Source organism: Balaenoptera ricei, chromosome 9 (genome assembly GCF_028023285.1).
Source record: "Balaenoptera ricei isolate mBalRic1 chromosome 9, mBalRic1.hap2, whole genome shotgun sequence".
In the NCBI taxonomy this organism is placed as follows: domain Eukaryota; kingdom Metazoa; phylum Chordata; class Mammalia; order Artiodactyla; family Balaenopteridae; genus Balaenoptera; species Balaenoptera ricei.
This window is the reverse complement of record NC_082647.1, coordinates 71,981,974-72,006,164: the sequence shown is the minus strand read 5'-3', so window position 1 is coordinate 72,006,164 and position 24,191 is coordinate 71,981,974. Positions and strand designations below refer to the sequence as shown.

Sequence of the window (24,191 nt, the reverse complement as noted above, 5' to 3'; positions counted from 1 at the left end):
ATGTTCTCCACTCCTGCAGTCTTTGGGTATGGCTTACAGATTTGATTTATAATTCAAGAACTTCACAGTTCTAATCACATCTTTAAGAAAACAAAAAGATGCTATCAAGTTCCCAGGTGATACTTCATTAAAACTGACATTTGAAGATTATTTACTGGTAGAGTTTTCATCATGTGTGAAGTCTGATTACCCTGAACCAGCAAACAAAGGCTTTAAGTTAATTTTTTAATCTATATTTTAAAAGGACACTTTCTACATTAATATAAAACACAGACACAGATTAAAGAAAAAAATCTGAGGCTACATCTTTTACTCTTAAACCCAACTCTGGCAATGTAATTTCAACAATACAGTATCACTAGAAACATAACTCAATGTTGTTCCTTCTAATTTTATCAATTCTGTTGTTCACATTTAATATTTTCTCATTGGTTTTGGTTTTATAACTTGTGAATTCTATAAGGAAATGTGTTTGTATTTTTTTTAGCTTTGGCTGTATCCTTATTTTTAAATTTTTTTTTACAGTAGGTTCTTGTTGGTTATCTATTTTAAATATAGCAGTGTGTACATGTCAATCCAAACTCCCAATCCATATTTTGTTTTATGTTCCTAAATACTTAAGTGAAATGTTTAATAAGAATAACTTAGATTCACACTGTACAGACCAGTAGTCTTTGTTAAAATCAAACCACTCATCCCATGGCGTTTTATTTAAAGAGGGTGCTCATTTGGAAGCCAAACCTCTTCTCTCCTTTCCGTCTAGGTGTGGGAGGCCATGGACCTCTCCCTAGTGAGCCACAGAGGAATTAGAAAGAAACCAGAAATACATATGTAAATCATTCCATATATTAAATTTACTACCATATTTCAAAAGTATAAAGATGCTGTTCTGGGTAATAAAAGGCCAATTCTTTTAAAGGCTTTACTCATACAGTAGTCGTTTTTTGTATTATGGATTTTCTCAATCAATTAATACTAAAATTCAACTTGTAAGCCTGTGTGAAGCACTGCCATAGTTCTAAATTACTGCAGGAATTCAGAGAGGAACAAGATCATGGGGAGCTGCCGAAATCAGAGGAAGCATCACAAAGGAGGAGGGACATAAGTTGGGCCTAGAGGAAAAGGAAAGCAGAGAAGGCGTAGCTTCTTAAGTAAAACCACAGAGGAGGAAAGTCTGAGTTTGGCTAAGAGATGGCCACGATAGTTCTGGAAGAAGTTGGTTCAAAAAACACACTGCAAATGCTGGGCTGACAGAAACCTCTGCTACTGAGTACTCTCAATTGCAAGGGGCAGAAATTCAATTTATGGATAATTCATTGCTCACATAACATAATCCCAGAAAAATCAGTGGTAGAACAACCCTGAGAATGCCTGGATGCAGGAACTGAGAAACTGAAATGCTCCTACTATTTGTTCCCTACCCACCACATGCATGGGTACACACACACACACACACACACACACAGGCACACACGCACACACACACAAATGCACGTGCGCACACAGGCACAGATGTGCACATCTTTTCTTTACATGTTGACTTACTCTCTCAGGCTGCCTGTTCCCATTATCTAAAATCTAAGCCACTTGGTAGCTCCAAGCTTAGGGCTTAAATCCTTAAAGCTGTAAGGCAGGGAGTGGCAAGAGTTAAAAATGTAAAGGTAATGAAGATAGGCTAAGTCCAGTCTATGAGAGAATCTAGGTGTCACGCTAAGGAGTTTCGACTTTTACAGTCAAATCGGGCCTAAGCTAAGTTAGAAAATCTATCTGAATGAAGAAATAAGTTTATTTCAAAAATTCCTGAGCTGTAGCTTGCTCTGGATGAAGTTACTGTAGTCAACCATAATCAGGCTGAGTGGCTCACAATTTCCCTCTCTGCAAACAGTCCTACTCTAGAAGGGCAGACACCTGAGGCCAGATGGGGCCATCCCAATACCCTGTCTACCTGGCCACAGATGAGTGGTTCATAGGTATACACCTGACCTAACACAATCCAATCAAAGTACAGTTTGGGGGTATTGGGTTTAAAATGTTTACATTTTGACTGAAATACCCAGGGAAATCTTAAAGTCTTCCTCAGACCATGGTGGGACATAGGGTACAACTCTGTAAAATTAACAGAATACAGATGAGTCCCACACTGAGCTTGCATTTTGCAATAGAGCAGTAAGGGGATCTGGGCCAATGATTCCGATCAATGGAACTAGATCCATTTAAAGAAGAGATTTAAGTACATAAAACAGAAGGGAAAAAAAAGTAGAATATCTATGAATAGAATTCAGAGCCACCACAGAGTAGAAAGGGGAACTGAGTAATAGAAGAACAAAGGAGGAATGTCTCAATAGACTTTTCAAGTAGATCAAAACTGTGGCATCTACTGAAAAAGCTGTATAGAAAGAACCCTATGGCCGAAAAAGCAATGAGAATTCAAGTTTCCTGATTGAATTTAATAGTAGAAATCTACATATAGGAGAGAAAAGAGACACAGAGCTTTTGATTTCCGCCAAAATGATATGTAGAAATAAAAATACAGAGCCTCCACTCCACACTCTTACTTTTATATAGAAGAGAGACCTATAATCTGTACTTCCTGCCGGGAAAATAAAAGAAGGCATGATACAGCACACTCTTTCACTCCTCTCTCTAACCCTCATCTTCCAGTATCCAGTTCTCTCAAGATGAACGAAGGAACCTAAGAACAACTGTAGTGCTGACATTCACTTCAATGGAAAAAACAAGCTTTTCCCCTGGAAACTTCACTTACTGCATGTGAGTATGAGATGTATATTACAAGACTACGGGTTTTGAAATCGGACCTAGATTCAAACCCTGGTGCCACTGCTATCTGAATGACTGTTAGCGTTTAACCTTTCAAAGTCTCCATTTATTTGGGGGGAGGGGGAGGGAGAGAGGGGAGGTGGAACTAGGGAAACTTGAACTCAGTTGCTAGAGATGAGAGGCAGATTAGATAAAATCATTCCTGCAAAGAGCTTGGGCATTAGCTATGCTCCATAGACCCCCATGTCCCTATACAATGCCCCATAGTCATTGGGCCACAGATGTACAGTGGATCTAAGATGGTCTCTGGATCGGTTCCATCTTGTAAGATAAAGGGAGGCCACACTGTAGGACTCCAAATCACAAGGTTGGTTCCCTCTACGGATTGATGGGCCCAGTCCCTTAAAAACCTTTCACATGTGGAATATATTGGAGACTAATTAAGTCAATTCCTAGACTAACATACATGCTAGTGATTCAGACTCCTTTCTTATAACCACCATTCCTAAATGAGTCCTCACCATTCTCCTAAATCGCAGGAGAGTTTTCTTTCTAAGGAGTTGCACGACCCTAGCTACTCTCCAATCCAATCCCATCTCCAGATGGTCATCATACCTACCCTGGTAGAAAACTTCAACATTTCATTAAGCAATCACTTGCTCATATTTTTCTCTCCTTCCTTCCTTAGCAATGAATACATCATTCTTTTTGGCCATGAACAAGTGAACCCCACTATTATATATGGAGAATTCTCTCTCTTATGAAAGAGCCCACCTTCCACTATAGAAGCTGGTGTGCCAACAGTGACAGCAATGCTATCTCACAGAATCAGTTCTGCAGAGTGATTCTGAGCACTGCTCTGACTGAGTGGCTTCTAAGCCAGGTCTGTTGTCTATCCCAGAGATTCTATGAACTAGTCAATGTGGTGGACACATGCTAAGGTGACCTCCAATGAGTCATGTCCTTCTATAGTCCCCTCCTCTTAAGTCTGAGTAGAACATGTGACTTGCTTCTAACCAATAAAATATGGCAAAGGTGATAAATGTCACTCCCTTGACTAGATTATGTTATATGGCAAAGGTGATGTCACGTCACTCCCATATGTTATATCATACTGGAGCAAGAGACTCTTCCTTACTGGCTTTAAAAAGTAGGCTGCCATGTTGTAAGAGGGTCACTCGTGCCTGTGAGAGGATCAAATTGCAAAGTACAGCAGGCAGTCTGTAAGAGCTGTGAGTGGTCTCTGACTGATAGCCAACAAGAAAATGGAGACCTCAGTCCTACAACCACAAGGAGATAAATTCTGCCAACAATCTAAGAAAGCTTGGAAGCAGATCTTTCCCCAGTGACCCTGTAATAACACTGCGGCACTGACCAACACCTGGTGAGATCCCTGAACAGAGGATCCAGTTGAGCCACGTGTGAACTCCTGAGCAATGAACTTGAGATGGTAAATATGTGTTTTTCAAGCTGCTAAATTTGTGGTAATGCGTGACAAAGCAAAAGAAAACAAATCGAGTCAATATCCTCTAATAAGTTTATGTAATGCCTAAATTAACTAAAGTTAATTTCAATGATTTGCTACCAAATATCTCCAGTGATATTTCAGTGATCCGAATCTTATTCTTCTTTTAATGGCCATTTCAAATTCCATGCGTCACTATTCCATTCAAACTACACTAGTCCACACCCATCTCCTTATCACAGATTCTGTAGAAATGGGAAGAAAGTACCATTTCCAGCAACTTCAACTCTCCTCAATCTCACCAGCAGCATGCAATACTCTCTCTGGTACAGCAAAGAATATAACAAATGGAAGTATTCTTCTTTGGGGGGACTCTAAAGAGAATTCATTATAGTAAGTAGCAAACCACACTTGAATAGTCACTTCTTTTTCAATATTTCACATTTTAAAATGATCTGAATGAGCTCTTATAAACCATACATTTAGAGAAAAGAACAGTTTTATATATATATATATATATATATATATATATATATACACACACACACACACATACACACACACACACACATATATATATTAACAGAATAGAGTAGAGAGCTCCTGGTACCATCTGCTTATTCAAAAATGCTGAAAGTATTTTCATCAAATACATGTGAGCTTACATAAGATTATATATTACTATTTTCTATGAAATTGCAATGGTTTCTTCTGCATCCTGGATAATGTATTCCACTTTTGAATCTAATAATCCAATATCGAAAGTCTATCACCTTGGCTCTTACAAATCAAATAGGTAATTACTCTCAAAAGTTCTGGTGAAATTTGAAGGAGAGGGCATTTGGGAGGATGAAGAAAAAGTCTTAAGAGTACCTTCCCTACAGAAGAACAAGTTGCTATCCTTTTTCTTTTTTTTAAGTCTGATTTATCAAGATAAGAGGTCTACATGGACAGAAATGACTAGATAACTGCATAAACTCTCTGTTCACTTTGATTTCTAAAGAAGCAGAGGTAATAAGAGAAAGTGGATATCCTGACACTAAAAAAACAACATGTACCTTAATTGATACTGGCTGCCTCTAGAGCGGACAGTCCATTACTGTCCTCTGTCAATACTCTCTTCAAAAATCACGTTCTGAGTTCTCTCACCAGGGAGTCTGATGATCCTCAAGCTTGACAACTGTGCTGATAAACTTCAAAGCAGCTTTGACCAATAAAAGGGCAGCATGCAGTTGATAAGGTGGGGCCAGTGGGAGCAAAGGGATGTGTGGGATACGGACTGATTGCAAGAGTGGATACCCCTCAGAGGTGGGTATAATTGATTTAAAACCAGCTACTGGAGTCATGAGTCTCCCCCGTCAGCAGGCAACAGTAAGGGCCCAGTCACTTAGGACTATATTGCCTGGCATAAAATCTGACCTGAACATCTACAGAGTTCAGCATTTTAAACATCTAGGAATGTTTAATTTATGGAAATGTCATAACACAGCCATGGGAGCAGCTTGCTATTGTGACTAGGATACAGGAAATATAGATGTTATCCTCAGCTTCACACTGATTCAGTAGTGTGTGACCTTGGGTCTATCAGTGTACCTGCTGCCTCCTTCTGAAAATGAGAACAGTATGTCTTCCTACCTATCTCTCAAATGTTTTGAAGCATCACCGGGAAAGGTAAGAGTTATAATCACAAGCTAGGAAACAATGGTATGTATCTGTGGACAGGTACAATAAAAATTAAGTATGGTGTCTTTGTTGAAAGGAAAAGGCTTCAAACAATAAAAGCCCCCACTAACTTAAATACTCAAATAAATTACATTCTTTAAAAAAAATCTATGGAATCAAATATAAAAAGCCATATTTGGATATAATAACAAAAAATATCCATGACTACAATATTTCACTAATGAGAAGGTACAGATGCTACATACAGAAGGATTTTATGATGTCCATATGCTTCTCAAATGACTCTCCTTGTTAGCTACTTCTCCATATCTCTATTTAAGAATAACCTACACCTTCCCCACTGAGCAGGTGTAAATTACAGTATAATATGTTGTAATATTTAAACAAATTCAAAATAGAAGTAACGCTAATAGAAAGAAATGAAAGCTATATAACCCTAAAACAAACTTCGATGCAGATATCAATATAAATCTGAACTATGTGTATCATTTAAACTAGTTAATTAAAAAGGTTATCTGGTCAGTTGGCTTCATGATTTAAAACTCCTTAAAACCCAAATATTATCCAAATGCATGCCAAATATACACAATAAGTATTTATAGATAATGGCAGTAACTTCATAAAGCAACTCTGTCTACTATAATAATGGGCATAGAACAATCATAGCAGTCTATGATAATGTTTAAAATTACCTTTTTAATTTCAGAAGAGCCATTTTCATTTTTACAGAAGATAGCAGTTTAATATGCCAAACACTCTCTAGCCAGAGTGTACGGTCTGATTTTGCCAATAAAGGCCAGCCCAACAGGCTGAATCAATTGCAGAAGGAGAGAAACAGGAAGACCGAGGAAAAAAACAAAACAAAAACAAAAAACCCCACCTCCCTCCTAACCATAAGCTGGTACTTAATTTAAAACTCTAAACTTCCTTCTGAACAACCTTGTAGGCATCTAACCGTGTCCGTTCTGTAGTGGAGATGATCGATGCAGGAGGAGAGCCAGGAAAGCATCCCTCCCTCTAGCTGGCAGGCTGATATCAAAGGTCAGATTCAGGATTCCTACTCTACATACACCTGTTTATGACTGAAACATATATGAAGACATTCACTTTTTCCCACACAGAAAATAACATATCCCAAGAAAATGCTTCTCTTCTTGAGATTTGCCTCATTCAAACAAAATGGATGAAACTAAATTACAAGAAAGTTTTACAACTGATGAAATTATTTGTCCTTTTGAAAATATAATATTCTTAATAAGCATTTTAAATACAAATGCTTTTCAGAAGGCATGTCAGTGATTTGATGTTTGGGTAATTAAACTGGTCCAAACTGGAACAGTGGTTTAAAAGGAAAAGGAGGACTAATTATCTGTGGTAAAAAGCAAATATCGCAATAATTTCCATAATAAACACCCAAAGTACCGAAGAGTAGTTCAAAAGATATCCCTTCCAAACATGATATTTTTAATTGTCCTCATTTACCAACTGCAACTTATTCTGTGCTGTTATTAATTATGGGATTAAAAAGATTTCTAGAACATCAGAAAATAGCATCCAGACCTTTTCAAATGTCAAAAGATTTTCTTTCCAAGTAATTTAAATTACTTTTTCTTTAATACAGATTCTCTATGTACTTATTCCCTTTTCCTAGATTTCAATCATGCCTGTAAGATTTGAAAACATGATTGTACTCCAAATACCTGTAATTCCTAAATCTTACCCTTTATGATAAATCTCAGCACAACAAGAGTATTTAGTTGTATAAGCATTGTTATACCACTTGGGCAGAAAAAAATTAACTCTTCATTTTCTTTTCCGGTTGAAGTTAAACTTTTAAAGCCCTTCTTACCCCACTCCCACATTCTACGTATACACACGCGTACACACACACACACACAATACAGACGTATAATGGGATCTACGTAGATATCCCATTCCTCACAGATTTCAAAATGCTCTAGTTACTTAATCTAAAAGTTCCTCTTCGGAGATTACACACACCTCCCTGGCAGGGAAAACAAACACGACAGATACTCTTGAAATTAGAGCACAGGAGACTCACTAGAGAATTTCCAGTTCCACATGCCAGGAACGGCGTCCTGCGCTCCCGCCGCAGCCCCCTCTCCTCTCGGCCTCGGTCCCGCTCCAGGCACACCAGGGACGCTCAGGCCTCTGACTCCAGCACCTCTCACTGCGGACCACGGGGCGATGGCTTCCAAGCCAAACAAACGCCGCCCGCTAGGCACTCAGGGAACGCCCCCGTCCTCGGCTCCCTCTGGTCCTCACTGCGACACCCTCGGGTGGCGTTGAATTAATCAGTTCACCTCAAGAAGTTTACGATTCATCACTCTCCTTCCACTAGCCGAGGAACTGCTTTATCTCCCATCCCCCAGGCTCCGGAACTTTTCTTGAAACCCAGAATTCTCATGTATGGACTTGGAGCTGAAGTCCCCCAAGAAACATCAAAGGTACCCCCACTAAGTATTGCTGCCCTCAAGCAACACGTTGGCAGTACAAACTTTTCATTCATAACTCGGCTCCAACATCCACCGGCTGTGTGTGTGTGTGTCGGCGGGCGGGGGGGACATCACGCCGACGACCCCACGCCTCGGCCAGTCTACCAGATGTCGAGGTCTGCACCAAAATATCACCTGGCACCGAACTTATGGCCAAGGCGCCCTTAAACCCACCAACCTCTGGGTTGCGAGATGCCAGGCAAGCTGCGTCGGGGTCCGGACTGGGATGCTGTTAACCTGGGGAGCCCGAGTAGGGAATACAGCGGCGCATCCGGAGGACGCTCGGCCCCCACCCCGTTCCCAGGGTTTTCTCCGGCCACCAGCCGCGGACCGGGCTGTGGTGCCACTCACCTCCGCCCGCTCCCGCCGAGGCTGTCGCGCCCTCCTTCGCCCCGCGCCGACGACCCCCTAACTTCTCCCCCTTCTCCAAACAGCCATCTTTCGCGGAGGAGAAGAGAATGGCGAGGCAGAAGCAAAGGGGTGACTGAAAGTTGACTCGGGGACCGCCGCTGCTCCGCCAGCAGGGACTTAACCGGCCGCGGCAGGCGCCTGAGGAGGAGACGGAGGCGAGGGCGGCGGGCGCGGCGGGGCGGGCTGGGTGTGCGCTACGCGCTGTGCGGGACGCGCCGCCGCCGCCGCCGCCGCTGCCGCCGCGCGGGAGGGGTAGCTCGCGAGGGCGGCCGCGCGGCTTCGAGCAGAGCGGGTGGCGGCGCGCAGAGGATTTGCTAAAAATAGCAACTCTCTGGGAGGGGTGGGGGGCGGAGGTGGGAGGGAGACTGAGAGGCCGGGCCGGGAGCCGCGCCGCGGCTGAGGCTGGGCGGGGCCGCATGAGAAGAGAGGCAGGACCGGCGGCGAGAGCGCGGACCCCGGCGCCGGAGACCCGGGACGCACGGGCGCGGGAGAGCGAGGGATGCGGGGACACCTGGGCGTGCGGCCGAGGCGCGGGGAAGGACGCGCGGGGGGCAGGGGGGGCCAGAGGGCCGCCGGGGGTGGAGAGGAGGGGAGCTCGGGGCTGGACCGGCGATTGTTCCCCGGGGAAGGACGGGGCGCCTGAGCCGACCTGAGATCTCTGAAGCGAAACACGCCCACGCGAGATGCAAGGTGCCGGTGGGGCGGCCGGGGCTCGCGCTCCCCCTGCAGGGCCCCTGGGCAGCCCGGGGCCGGGCCGAGGACCGCGCCGGGAAGGAGCCGGCCGCTCAGGTGCGCGCGGCGTCCGCGGCTGCACGGCTCCGCGACTTCTTGTTTGAGAGAAGAGAGCGTTTTGGGGCGGTACCTGGAGCGTCCCCACAGTTGCTTGGACTTCAAAGGATCATTCAAGGGGATTTTCCATTTGGGGTTTTAATGACCAAACGGGAAACGCGAGGAAATATGGTGACGGCTACTGGGAACGTAAAGTAGGTTTGTGGCGTTTTAAGGCTGAACAGAGACCACCATCTGCTCTGAAACCAGCCCTAAGAGAAGGAAGGTAGAGTCAGTAGGTCCGAGAATTGACGAGGTTATCCCCTTCAGTGGTTAGTATTTTCATTTTGTGGACTTTTTTTTTTTTAACTCCTGTAACTTAGTCCATATCAGTATCAGTAATACCTATAGAATTATTTATAAAGCGTAGAACACTGAAAGATGTTTTTTAAAAAATGTAACCCTAAACATACTTGTCTCACGCTAACATGTGGTCACTCGAAGAGGCTAATATTTATGGTGTACACTGTTTATAATTTGACCCTCACGCGAATTATAGTGTTTCTACATATACGTTTATGTTTTCCTCTATGTGTCATGTAAAACACAGCTGGCTCAGATGTAAAGAACAAGAGAGACCTAACCCAGTGCCCTCATTTTCAGAGGAGGGAACCTGGATCCAGAGAAGTGATGTGATTTGACCAAGGTCTCTCAAGTTAGAGGCAGGGTTCAGTTTAAACCCTAAGATTAAAGCCAAACTACCAATGCCATAAAACCAGGATAACTCCGAGAAAGTTAGTGGTATGGTGCCCGTAATTTAATCTAAAATAGTCCAGCATTCATGGTAGAATGAAGGCACGTTGTGGTTAGATTTAACCCTCATTTTGCTCTAATCAAGAATTCACATTCCAAGCGTTGTCAGCTACCTTTAAGTAAAAAGGTCACACTCCTAAGGCCATTGGTGCTAGAACTTCGTCTAGCTTAATTTTCTGTCTGTGCTAGGAATTCCATTGATGAGCATGATGGATCTTGTAATGGGCTCTCAGTGGTGAAATCTGTTGTATTGACTATTTTAGGGAAGCTCCTCATTCTCATATGAATTAGGTATAAGCAGGTATAAACATTTAGTGACTTTTCACCCTTTACTTTCCAAAATAGAACCCTTTCTGAAATGGTCAAGTGTCCAGCCCTTTTTTTTTTTTTTTAAGATGGTGTTTGTTTGCCTACTACTGACTCAAAAGGAAACAATTTTCCCTCTATTGTCTCTCAAGAAAACCTTTCATGTGACGTTTTTGAAGCATCAAAAACACCTTTTTTGAAGCACACAAAAAAAATATCGCTGGGATTTCACTAGATATTTATGTAATAAAGGTGTGTATGGCCAAACTGAACTTGTTTTTACCCCTTAGGGAGGTGGTACAGGCCGTAGTTATTCTTTACTCAACTCTAATTATTATTTTTTTTTTTAGTTTATTTATTTATTTTCATCTTTTTGGCTGTGTTGGGTCTTCGTTTCTGTGCGAGGGCTTTCTCTAGTTGCGGCAAGCGGGGGCCGCTCTTCATTGCGGTGTGCGGGCCTCTCACTATCGCGGCCTCTCTTGTTGCAGAGCACAGGCTCCAGACGCGCAGGCTCAGTAGTTGTGGCTCACGGGCCTAGTTGCTCCGCGGCATGTGGGATCTTCCCAGACCAGGGCTCGAACCGGTGTCTCCTGCATTGGCAGGCAGATTCTCAACCACTGCGCCACCAGGGAAGCCCAACTCTAATTATTTATGTCTACCTCATCTAGGTCATTTCACAAGGAGCTGAATTCCTTGTCATTCTCTTAGATATTTGAATGCTGACTTTGAGCAAGGCACTTGCTGGGTGCTACAGGAGATTCAAATATTCTAAAGATATGGTTTAGTAGAAAAGTTTCTCTTAAAAGTTGTGATGGTGCTCCCACAGGTCTCTGTTCCAACCTAAATTACAGCATTTATGACACTGTATTATAATTTTTTTTCTGGTTTTACTCTCTCCTCAACCGAGCAGTGGGAGAACATAGATCCTCATTCCTATTTCTTGTAGGTTTTTTTTTTTTCACACACACACTGTATTTTATTTTTACAAGAGATAAACTTCTTGTAGTTTTTTTTTTAATAGGCTATATTTTAGAGAAATTGAGAAGATACTGTAGAGAGTTCCCATATATTCCCCCACATACACACTTCATTTTTCGTGTTGTTAACATGTTATATTAGTATTGTATACTTGTTACAATTAATGAACTAATGTTGATACATTATTATTAACTGGAGTCCATAGTTTATTCATATTTCCTTAGTTTTTACCTAATGTCCTTTTTCTGTTTCAGGGTCCCATCAAAGGTTCCCACAATCTATTTAGTGATCATGTCTCCTCAGGCTCCTCTTGGCTGTGGCAGTTTCTCAGGCTTTCCTTGTTTTTCATGACAATGACAGTTTTCAGCAGTAATGATCAAATATATTGTAGGATGCCCCACTTTTAGAATTTGTCTGACATTTTTCTCATGATGAGACTGGGTTTATGGGTTTGGTGACGAAGATCATAAAATGCCTTTTCAGCACATCATATAAACAGTACATGTTAGCAACATGATTTATCCCTGTCGATGTTGACCTGGTTGAAACAGTGTTTGGAAGGAAGTCACTATGCACAGCCTACACACACGTAAGGAGTGAGCACTTAGCCCTGCCTCCTTTAGGGCAGAGTATCTACATAATTTTTTTGGAATTCTTGTGCACTCATTTGTACTTTCTTCTCCAGGGGTTAGCATAGTGCCCTCACCATCATAGGCTGTTATGGATTGCAAGACTAGGTTTAAACAAAAATTTTCCCTGCAGGAAAATGGATAATATTCTCTGCATTTTAGCAGAAAAAGAAAAAGCCTTATGATAAAGCTCCATTTTTTTTAAATGTTAGGCATAGAAGGGAAGACAAATGAGGTGTTTGTGGTGGTGGTGGTGATGCTAGATGTTGTGTAGTTTTCTTTATAGGGAGAAGTACTGCATACATTTTATTACCATTTGAAATGTCTGGGGCATCCCCCAGGGGGCCAGACCTCCCACTACACCGATTAGCCATATGACTTATTTTATCCAATGAAATGTTAGCAGAAGTGATGTGCCACTTTCAAGGGGAATCTTTAACAGCCTTCCTGTTGTTCCTCTATTTCTCTTGCCCTCAGCCACTAGATTAGCATTTTAGCAGATAAGGATAGTCCCTTCCAGAAATAAAGGCCACACTGAGCCCTCCACCAAGTCACAGAGGACATAAATATCAGCAAGGAATAAACCACTGATATTTGGGGGTTTGTTGTTACCACACCTTTGCCTAACCTATCCAGTCTGACTGCAGAGTCCTTCCTGAGTTCCTATAATTGGACCACCAAGTGCTATGCTTGATTCAGTTGTCATCAGTGACCACCTCTGAAGTACAGCCTTTTAGGACCTCTTTGTGTTTTGTTATGACAAAGGTATGTTTTAAAATCGTTTTCCATTATGTTTAAAAATAAATGTTTCTTATGAATGATAAAAATCCCATCCTTTATTTATGACACTGTCAATAAAATTAATTGAACACCCACTAAGTGCAGAACCCTGTAGCAGATCCTGTAATTTGTTTTTTCTGAATACTAGTTTCAGGGTGATACCATTTAAAAAGTAAAGATACAATATTTAGAAGTAACAGATAAAGACATTTAGCTAGAATAATATACCAGAGGATGATTTTACTATGAAGCTAATGAGGCTTCGGTTTCAGAGACCCTCATTTGCACAGACATCTTCTAAGGCTCTGTATTTATAATTTAGTATTGTTTTACTTAATAGGGCCCCAAATATGTATGAGCTTCAGACCCACCAACTGGCTCTTTCCCTGTATAATACCAAATATGAAAGGATGAAAAAAAAAGAGCTGTAAGAGTTATAAGAATGACAGGCAATATTCCCACAGTCTGTGCATCTGACCTCCCAGAAAGTGTTCCGTGCAAGGTGGCCCTGAAGTTTGGGTTCCCTGGTCAGATTTAAAACTGAGTCAGCATGTGCATCTATAATAAGAGAAGAGGATATATCCATCATCAAGCAGAGCCTCTTGAACTCAGAAAGTACCCAACTTGCAAGGCCAATTCTGTATACCCACTGTAGCATTTTTCCATCATGTACCTTTAATTTTGTTCGTAATCCCAAAAAATCTTTGAGCACATTATTAGTCCTCTCCATAAAAGTTCCAGTTTTCACTGAGATCAATTTTTCCTAGAAGTCATTTCATTTTGAAAATAATTTTTCTCATGGCTGCTGATAACCTCCTCGGGAGGTTTAAGTGACTATTTTTTCTGAATTCATTTTGTCCATTTCTAGGTCTGCAACAATGGATACTGTATTGCTCATCATCTGTTCAGGAATTCCCCATTGAAGGGAGAGGTCTATGCACTAATAGAGGTTGTAATGTTACGCATTGAGGATTTCTTTCCCTTGCTAAATATTGAATGGAAACTAGATGAATATGCTGCCTCTATTTTTAATAATTCCTTTCTTAAGCAAAAATGTGTGGGTCATAGTAGAGTTTAATCACAACCCCTTGCTCATTTATGAAATACGCTGAACTGCAATTAGTCACATACAGATGTGAAGTGCTTTTATCACGTGCATGTTAGCAGGCTGTCAAACCGAGTTTTCGAATTATGAAACAATCAAAGAAAAGCCTTTGCTTTTTATACTTGCACAGTGAGTTTCTTTTAAAAGAGTAGTTTTCATATCCGTATTAAAGTGATTTATGTACCTCTAATCTATAGCTAATCAGCTTACAGTGAAAGAAATTCATTCAAAATCTAGATGCATATTTAAATGCACATGCCTATATTTATACATAATACTGGTGGGTAAATTAAAAGTGTTTATTAGAAAATAATTCTTAATATAACTAAATTTTATGCCAATTAAGTTAAAGGAAGAACTTGAACAAATTAATGGGTTGTTTTTCACTATACTTGAACTAATCATTAAGTTATATTTTAGCTCTTAAAAAAATGTTACCTTATGACGTGAAAGTATAAATTTAATGTTACCTTTTGAACTTAGGCTGTTCAACCAGCTGCATAATGTTGTTTGCCATATGAATAAACATATACTACAAATTTTAGGACGCCTTCCTTTTTAAAGGAGTCTATTTTCAGTCCTCTAAGAGTTAAAGTTTGCTTTCAGCTGTGGAAAGTCTAAATAAACTGTGCCTTGAGCAAACTAAAAGTTTTATTTATTTATATTTTTAGCACAATAAGAAGTCTGGAGATAGGAAGCTGCTGGTATTGGTTTGGTAGCTCAAGGATGGAAGACCAAGTTTTTGTGATTTTTCAAGGCCTTTTCCTTATTGTCTAAAATGGCTGTTGCAGCTCCAGACATCAAATCTACTTTCTACAGGGTAGGAAAAGGCAAGGGTGAGGGGAAACATAAAATAGGTAACACATATACCAAGGAAACAGAAACTTTCTCAGAAGTCCCAAACAGACTACTACCTAGTTCTCACTGGCCACAGCTATGTCATGCCATCAACCCTGTCTGCAAGGGAGGCTGGGATAGCAAATTTTATTTCATATTTATTTCATATTTATTTTTCCAGCCTCTATATTAAAGAAAGACAAGGGAAAGAGAGTTTGAATGGGTGAGTGAACCAACCCATAATATCTTCCAAAACTCCAAAGTTGTTTCAAAAAATTGACATTGGCTCTACTAGAAAAATTCTGTTACTCAGTATTGTTAAAAAGACTGTGTTTCGTTACAGAATTTCATGGAGTTTCAGAAGTTTGTTACCCTGATTTTAGTGATTAAATCTAATCCAATTCAATTTTACAAATGAGGAAACTGAGATCCAGAAGTTTTAAGTAACTAGCCGAAGACCACAGTCCGGTCCTGATTTTTTTCAGAACTAAGAGCCCCTCTCCGACCTAACACATACCTTCTGTGTCAGCATCCTGCTCCAAGTGAAATTCTTGCCCACTCTGCCTTTTCTGTGTAAGCACAAAAAAGAAGGAAGGAAGGAAGGAAGGAAGGAAGGGAGGGAGGGAAGGAGGGAGGAAAGAAGGAAAGAAGGAAGAAAGAAGAAAAGTATGCCTACCATCCTTTTCTAACCTATTACTTTCTTCTGAGCCAAAATTCCATACATGGTAAAAATTTTCCAATACATTTGATACTATTTGGATTAGTATTTAAAGACAGTTTACCACTATAACCCTCCTTTTCTGCTGTCCCATTCTAAATCTTCTGCTGTTAACTTTGCAGTTATTATTTCTGAACATTCAGAACACTGGAATCCACCTTCCTTCTCTAAAGATGATTGTAATTGCCTATAAAGGAGTACATTCTCTTCTATAGTTCCTGTGGCTAGGATACAACCATAAAAATAGTCTTAAGAAAATTTAAATTTAGAAAAAAAGATTAATTTGGGGAGTGATTATTAACAAAAAATTATTTGTTTTATAATAGTTTTGATCATTGAAATCTATAATCATGTAATGTTAAGTATAATTGGAAAATCTATGGAAATTTTTCATAAAATTTATGAACAAGTGTTTAAAAAATTTAATCTCTGGATTTTATTACATAATGAGCTTTTCTAGTGACTTCAAAATTCCCAATTTTTATTTTCATGCAATTCAGGAACACATAGAAAGTATTAAGTAAATTAATTCCCATTATGCCATTGTCTTTTTTTCTTTTAATAATTTATGGTAATATGAATTTCTGTTTGAAATTATAGGCATTATTTCTTCCAAGCAAAAGAACAGCAATAAACAGCTTTTAAATTATCTGAATGTCATTGGCAGAAAATTCTTAAAAGAGAAAACACCAGGGTTTTATAACTAAATTTTCATAAATTGCCATGTGACTCTTAATATCAAATATAAGACAACGATGGAACTGAGTAGAGGGTAACATGAACTTGTCTTAAGGGTGGCACTGCTCTGAGATCAAGTCTTTTATTGGACAAATGATCAACTTCACTAAGCCACAGAACATGTATTTTACTCTATGAAAAGGAAACAAAGCCCTACAGGTATAAAGACAGTGAACAAGTAACAGTCTGACAATGAATTCTGTTGGCATATTTGCTTTCTTTAAGTTATGCACAACTGCAAACAACTCCCCCAAACCTCAGGGTTTACTTCATGCTCATGAAATTGGTCCTTGGCAGGTGAGCTGCCAGTCTCCTCCATGATGTGTCTGTTCCTGGGCTTAGACAGGCAGAGCATAGCTATCTTGAAAGTGCATTCTTGGCAGAGAGAGCCAAGCTCTGGTGGACACTGGTTCTAAAAGCTTCTGTGTGAAAGTCGCATACATCAATTCCCCTCAAATTTCATTAGCAAAGGCAAGCCACTTAGCCAAGTCTAACTTCAATGCAGTAGGAAGTACAATCCTCTCACAGGGAGGAGCCTCAAGTAGTATTGATAATCATATAATAATAATATTTATTAAGGATTTCCTATACACCAGGCACTGGTCTAGGTTATCCCATTTAATTGTTATAACAATCCTAAAATTTGGGTGCTGACAGTTGTCACCACTGAAGAAGAGGAAATTGAGACAGATTAAGTTAATTAATGCTAAAATCCCACAGCTAGCCAGTGAAGATTGGAGCCTAAATTCAAACACAGGCAGTCTGCCTCCAGAGCCTAGCTCCTAACCAGTGTGCTGAAGCAGCACACAAAGTCCTAGTCCACAGTTCACTGATTATGGAATGAAGGAGACAAAAGATGCAATATTGAGAAATATGAGATAAACAAAAGAAGCTCGTAAGACTCTAGCACTAAGTCAGCCAGTCCTGGTAATACACGTATTCAGTAAACTTGATTACTTGCAAAAGCAATCCATGCATCCCTTGCAATATCCATAGCAGTAGAGAAAGAGCCATTGCTAGGGACTGAGGCTAAGAAGACCAAGAAGGATAGTGTGAGAAAGATTATATTTATTGGAAAAACAAAAAACAAAGATCAAAACCAAGGAGACCTAAGAAATTAACTAAGATGTGGGTGCCTGGCCTTTCAGGCTAGTGAACTGCCTCTCCCTGGTTAAGAGGGATTTATGATCAAAAGTCAACTTACACACAATGTTTCTTTATTTTTAGCTATCTATACTAAAGTGCTATCACCAATCTTAATGTGGTAACAGTTTTGTCTATAATACATACTTGTGACTCACTCTCAAATGATGCCATTTTATCAAACCTGAAATTTCATTGATATTGTTCCTAGCAGTAGTAGCCATCAGAAAGAACCATTCTGACCTTGCCATTGTGACCACATTGGTATTATCCTTAACATCACAGCAGCTCACATTCAGTGAGATTTAACAAGTATCAGGCATTTTGCTCTGCTATTTCAATCAATCCAAATAATAACTTGATGAGAAATATACCGGTATAACCCATCTTCTGCACTTGAGGAAACTGAGTCTTTAGGGATTAAGCAACTTGCCTAAAATCACAGAGCTGGTAAGTGATGAGTCAGGATTAGATGCCAGCTCTGTCTGATCCTACAGCCTAGCTTTTACATAAGTGCCTAGGCAGTCACTTTGTCCCCCTTGTGTCACTCCAGATGAGTTAGAGGAGTAGGCAGCAGTGCATAAAATTAAAGCCCATATTTACACAATTATATGAAAGATATGTAGAATCAATAAATAAGTTTTTTTTCTAAACCTACAACTTTACTTTTCATTCTTCTTTTCACACTGGCGATCATTTCACCACGTCCCACATCCACCAGAGTAAGAAAGAATCTGATATTGATTACATTCTAGCACAAATAGATTTCCATGGGGAAGATAAGCCTGCTGCTGTTACCACAGAATTGTTTCTAGCAGCTAGGTGTGGACCAATGAGTATGTCTGCTATGCTGCTACCCACTTTTCCAAGTTGTTGGTCCCACTCTTTCCCTACTAACTGAAATCAGCCCAGCCCTCTCTCTCTCTTTGCCCCAACAGCCTAGTTGCTTCTCCTTCTTCTTTCTCTAGCTCTTCAACAAAAAATTTTCCAGGTGTGTCTGCATACACACTTAGAACACATAAGCTTATCACATAAAATACTGTATACAGTTGACCCTTGAACAATAGGAGGGTTAGGGGCGCCAACCTCGTGAAGTTGAAAATCCACGTGTAATTTTACAGTCGGACTCCCATCCCTGATTCCACATCCGCAGGTTCAACCAAGCATGGGTCATGTAATACCGTACTGTGTATTTAGTGAGAAAAATCTGCATACAAGTGGACCTGCACAGTTCAAACCTGTGTTGTTCAAGGGTCAACTGTATTTGTTTTATCCCTATTATTCCTGAGTTCTAATCCTGGCCCTCTGATACACTAAAAAAAGGGAACAGTTTTTGTTTTTAATTAAAATTTAAGTTAGGCTTTGAATATAAATCACAATTTATATTAAACCTCTCACCTTGAATAGACAAATAGATGACTGAATGGATAAATAAATGAACAAAATATTGACTGAGCACATTATTAAATGTGTCAATTCATTTTGGGTTCCAACCTTAACTGTTCATTTATGCTCTGCTCTTCATCATTTGTGCCTTTGTGTAATCCGTAATCAGTAGCTGAGTTTTACTGAATCACATTTTCAGTTTAATCTCAATGTAATTTCAGTTTCATAGTAATCGGGTCACATTTTCAGTTTAAAGGGAATATTTCATCCATTCCCTCTAGGCCCACTCTCCTCCCAGTCTGGCTCTGTGCCCAGAAGGCTGGCCTCTGCAGACTGTATCACCTGGACTTCCTTGCCTTTGGGCTACTGGTTGGGTTTCGCCTGTGGGAGGCTCAGAGAGAGAAGTCACACCATTCTTAGTCCAACCTATCCAGCTCTGCCTACTGAGCCATAATTTGGCAGTGACTGCATTCTTCTTCAGCCGGCAGCTCCCACAGATGCAGCTCTCACAAGGTTCTGCTCAACTGCTTTCACCCCTCAACACCTCAGGCTGAGGGACATTAAGGACTTGTTGCTATTTCTGGGCTGTAGGTACTTCTCTACAACTTGTTGACTCCTCTCACACTGCCCACATCTCCATGAGAAGTGACTCAAACCCTCTTTACCCCTTTGTGCCACCTGTTTTCCTGCTTGGACGGTAATATAGGCTAAAAACCACCTGTACTAAGAATAAAGTTTTAAATTAGTCAACCACAAAATGCTCTGATTGCAGCTACCATATAGCTCTATCATCATCACAAGAGTAAGGCTGGATAACTGTTTTAAGGCACATCAGGGAGCTCACCAAAGCCAAAATTCTAAGATAACTCAAGAACACTGGATTTTCCCATCCAACATTATTTAACAGAAGTGGGATGTGTGTATTCCTCCAAGTTTTAGCCTCACCAGAAAGGGAAAGATCACTGTGTATGTGTGTGTGTGTGTGTGTGAATGTGTGTGTGTGAGTGTGTGTGTTTCAACTTAAGATGTACATGTGTGTCTTCAATGGGCATATCTAACACAATAATAGTAGTATTGACATGACAAGTAGCAGGTTGCATGGAAGTGGATCCTCCACATAAAACATGTGAATTATGGACCAAGAAGAAATCTGTTTTTGAAGTACTTGTCACAGAAATGCATTCTTTCCATTACAGTGTGTTCTTAGGGGCCATGATTGAAGAAAGTAATATTCCTGTCAGTCTTCAAAAGAGGCTGTTCAATACTCCCAACTCCAAAGGCAAATTTAGAATAGATGGTCTAATAGCATAATGAGGTGTTAGGAGAATTGGAAGAATAGGAAAATTCACCATATATGAAGGAAAGGAAAAAATGTGGTTCTTCTCCCATTTGGTTATTTCATTAGCATCATGGTTCATAACAAAACTACCAAACAACTGAAAAGGGGCAGTTTGTTGGGAAAATATCAAAGTAATCAATAAAAATAGTCTTTAATAAATGCAAAATAGTTAGCAAAATACAGATAACTCAAGGAATGGGGATTAGTTCCATAATGCAGTAAAGAACATTTTAAACTACTTCTGTTGGTTTGGAACTGCATGCTTCTTTATTATTCCTCCAGTCTTGGTATTTATTTGTATTTTGTAAACGTAATGTCACCATTGTACCTCTTATGGATGCATTTCTTTTTATACCTTAAAGAAACTGACTTTCCCTGAATGAATTCAGAGTAGGGTAAATCCCCAGTCCCATCAATAACACCCTCCTACTCTTCAAAAAGAGACTTTGGAGGAGGCTGTTCAAGATGGCGACACAGGAAGAGCCTGAACTTACTTCCTCCCATGGACACAACAAATATACACCCACCTGTGGATCAATCCCCTCTGAAAAAAACCTGAGAAGTAGCTGAACACCTGCTCCACAGCAAAGAATAAAAAGGATGACATGAAGTTAGGTAGGAGAGGCAGAAAAACGCTCTTACCAATAAACCCACCCCCTGACATACATTAGGGAGGGATCGCACCAGACAGGTGCTGCTCCTGGAGAAGCAAGGTATTGGCACCCAACATGAGGCACACCAGCCCCTAGAATCTACACAAGAGGGAGGAGCACCCAAAATGCTTGGCTTAGAAAACCAATGGTGGTAGGGGGCTTCCCTGGTGGCGCAGTGGTTAAGAATCCACCTGCCAGTGCAGGGGACACGGGTTCGATCCCTGGTCTGGGAAGATCCCACATGCCACATGCCGTGGAGCAACTAAGCCCGTGTGCCACAACTACTGAGCCCTCATGCCACAACTACTGAAGCCCGAACACCCCAGAGCCTGTGCACCACAACTACTGAGCCCACGCGCCACAACTACTGAAGCCCACGTGCTCTAGGGCCCACGTGCCGCAACTACTGAGCCCACGTGCCTCAACTACTGAAGCCCATGCGCCTAGAGCCCATGCTCTGCAACAAGAGAAGCCACCGCAATGAGAAGCCTGCACACCTCAACGAAGAGTAGCCCTCACTCAACACAACTAGAGAAAGCCTGTACACAGCAACAAAGACCCAACGCAGCCGAAAATAAATAAATTAATTAATTGATTTATTAAAAAAAAAGAAAACCGATGGGGCTGCCATCCAAGGGTCCCAAAGTGCTATGAGAAACTGAGACTCTCCTCTTAAAGGGCTCCCATGCAATCTCACTCACCCTGAGACCCAGCAAAACAATAGCAGCTTGAAAAGTGCCCAAACTATACATGAAATAGAGTCATTTGTGACTATAAAAGCAACGGTTAGAGAGTTGGGGATGGTGGAAACACTCCCTGGAGACTGAGACCCTGACAGACACCACTGTTGTACTCCCACCTAACCTGCCAGTACAGGCGGGCAAGCTGGGACACGGAGGCAAGCAATCGATTGTGGGCACTACCCTGCCCGTTGCTGAAGCCAGAGAGCTCCAGTGGCTTGCAGCACTCTCCCACTTCCTGGCTGGGGCAGGTGTGCTTGACAGTTGTGGCTTTCTCCTCCTCCCTAGCTAAAGTCTGCCAACTCAACACTTCCCTGCCCCCTGGCTAGGGCTGGTGTTCTCCCACCCCTGGCCTAAAGCCAACACATGTGCACAGACAAGGCATTCTCATGGTACATTGCTGAAGCCAGTGGGTGCAAATAGTCAAGTCATTTCCTGGTTGCCTTCCTGAAGCAAGAGAACAAGCCCTGACCCCTACACTCTCCAGCTACCTAGCTAAAGCCAGCGGGTACATGCAATTCACACAGAGGACACATCTTGATCTCTTGGCCCTGGTGGCCAAGGGGACCAGCATTCCTGAGCTCCACAGGACTGTAACAATCAGAAAGACAGTTCTTGGCAGGCTACCACTCCCAGGGCACTGCACTGACAGCTGGCTGTAACACAACCCCAGTCTTCCTATGGAAAAAAACCTATTTACATAGCCTGAAGTTTTACCCTGCAGGACAGACTTCAGGTTACCTCACATCTGGAGGCTAAAGAGGTGCTTTCAGGAAACATAAGCAAGGAGACCCCATCCTTGCACACCCCTTTAGCTTTACTAAGACTCCCCAGAAAGGAGCCTATACGCTTATCAGGAGCCACAATTTTTGCAACTGTTCCCAGGAGACACCTGCAGATCTCCTGGTCTGGAGGCCAGCAGACATTAAGATTATGGCCCCACAGGACTGAATACATATGCATACTTTAAAAGCTGCTGTCTGAGGGTCTGGCATCTAATGAGCCTGAAATTAAGTGCTAAATGAGATTTCTCTCTTTCAAACACTGATAGGCTTCAGCAAACACCCAACAATAGGAGCATATCAAGAATAAATCAGGCAGCACCTCTTACAGAGCCAGGACAGGCGAGTGTCCTGAGACCTACCCTCCCCACACAGTGGATGGGCCACAACTGGGTCATCAAGCACGCCAAGACACCACCCTCCTTGCAGCAACCAAGCTTTAATCTGCCTAGGTGGGTGCCCTGAGCCCTGCCCTCACTGCACAGTAGCCATGGCCCTAACACAGCCAGAGGGTGCACACAGCTCACACAAGGAATGCCCACAGAGTTGCATGGTGGCTCTGGTGGCCAGGAGAAATTGTGCTTCTGGGTCACACAGAAAATCTCCTACACAAGACCATTACTTCAAGACTGAGGGAGGTAAGTGTTTCACCTAATACATACAGACAAACACAGAGAGACAGGTAAAATGAGGAGACAGAGGAATATGTTCCAAACCAAAGAACAATGCAAATCCCCAGAAAAAAGACCTTAATTAAATGGAGATAAGCAACTTACCTCATAAAGAGTTCAAAGACAAAAAAAGGGCATTTCATAATGATAAGTGGGTCAATCCAACAAGAGGATACATTTGTAAACATTTATGCACCCAATATAGAAGCATCTAAATATACAAAGCAAATATTATCAGAAATAAAGAGAGAAATAGACAGCAATGCAATAATAATAAGGGACTTTAATACTCCACTTGCATCAATGGATAGATCATTCAGACAGAAAATCAGTAAGGAAACATTGGCCTTAACCAACACACTTGACCACATAGAATTAACAAGTATATACAGCACATTCCTACCATAAGTAGCAGAATACATACACATCCTTTTCAAGTGCACACAGAACATTCTCCAGGATAGATCACATGCCAGACCACAAAACAAGTCTCAATAAATTTAAGAATATGGAAATCATATCAAGCATCTTTTCCAACCACAACAGTATGAAACTAGAAACCAACTACAGAAAAGAAAACTGGAAAAAACACAAACATGTGGAGACTAAACAGCATGCTACTAAACAGTTAATGGTCAACAATGAAATCAAAGTAGAAATGAAAAAATACCTTAAGATATGAAAATGGAAACAGAAAGATCCAAAATCTACAGGACACAGCAGAAACAGTTCTAAGAGGAAAGTTCATAGCAACAAAGGCCTATTTCAAGAAATAAGAAAAATCTCAAATAAACAACTTAACTTTACATTTAAAGGAACTAGAAGAAAAAAACAAAGCCCAAAATTGATAGAAGGAAGGAAATAATAAAGATCAGAGATGAAATAAATGAAATGGAGACTAAAGAAACAACAGAAAAGATCAATAAAACCAAGAACTGGTTCTTTGAAAATA

At 41.0% G+C, this 24,191-nt stretch overlaps 1 protein-coding gene across 10 annotated transcripts in view; it reads right to left on the bottom strand.

The window, feature by feature from the left end:
- HDAC9 (histone deacetylase 9) overlaps nt 1–8,069 on the bottom strand; it is a 998,074-nt gene extending 990,005 nt beyond the window's left edge. For all 10 annotated transcript variants that reach the window (XM_059933969.1, XM_059933965.1, XM_059933959.1 and 7 more), the window contains exon 1: nt 7,989–8,069. The gene's annotated coding sequence lies outside the window, so the exon portion shown is untranslated. The remainder of the gene's footprint in view (nt 1–7,988) is intronic.
- Nucleotides 8,070–24,191: the final 16,122 nt, after the last annotated feature.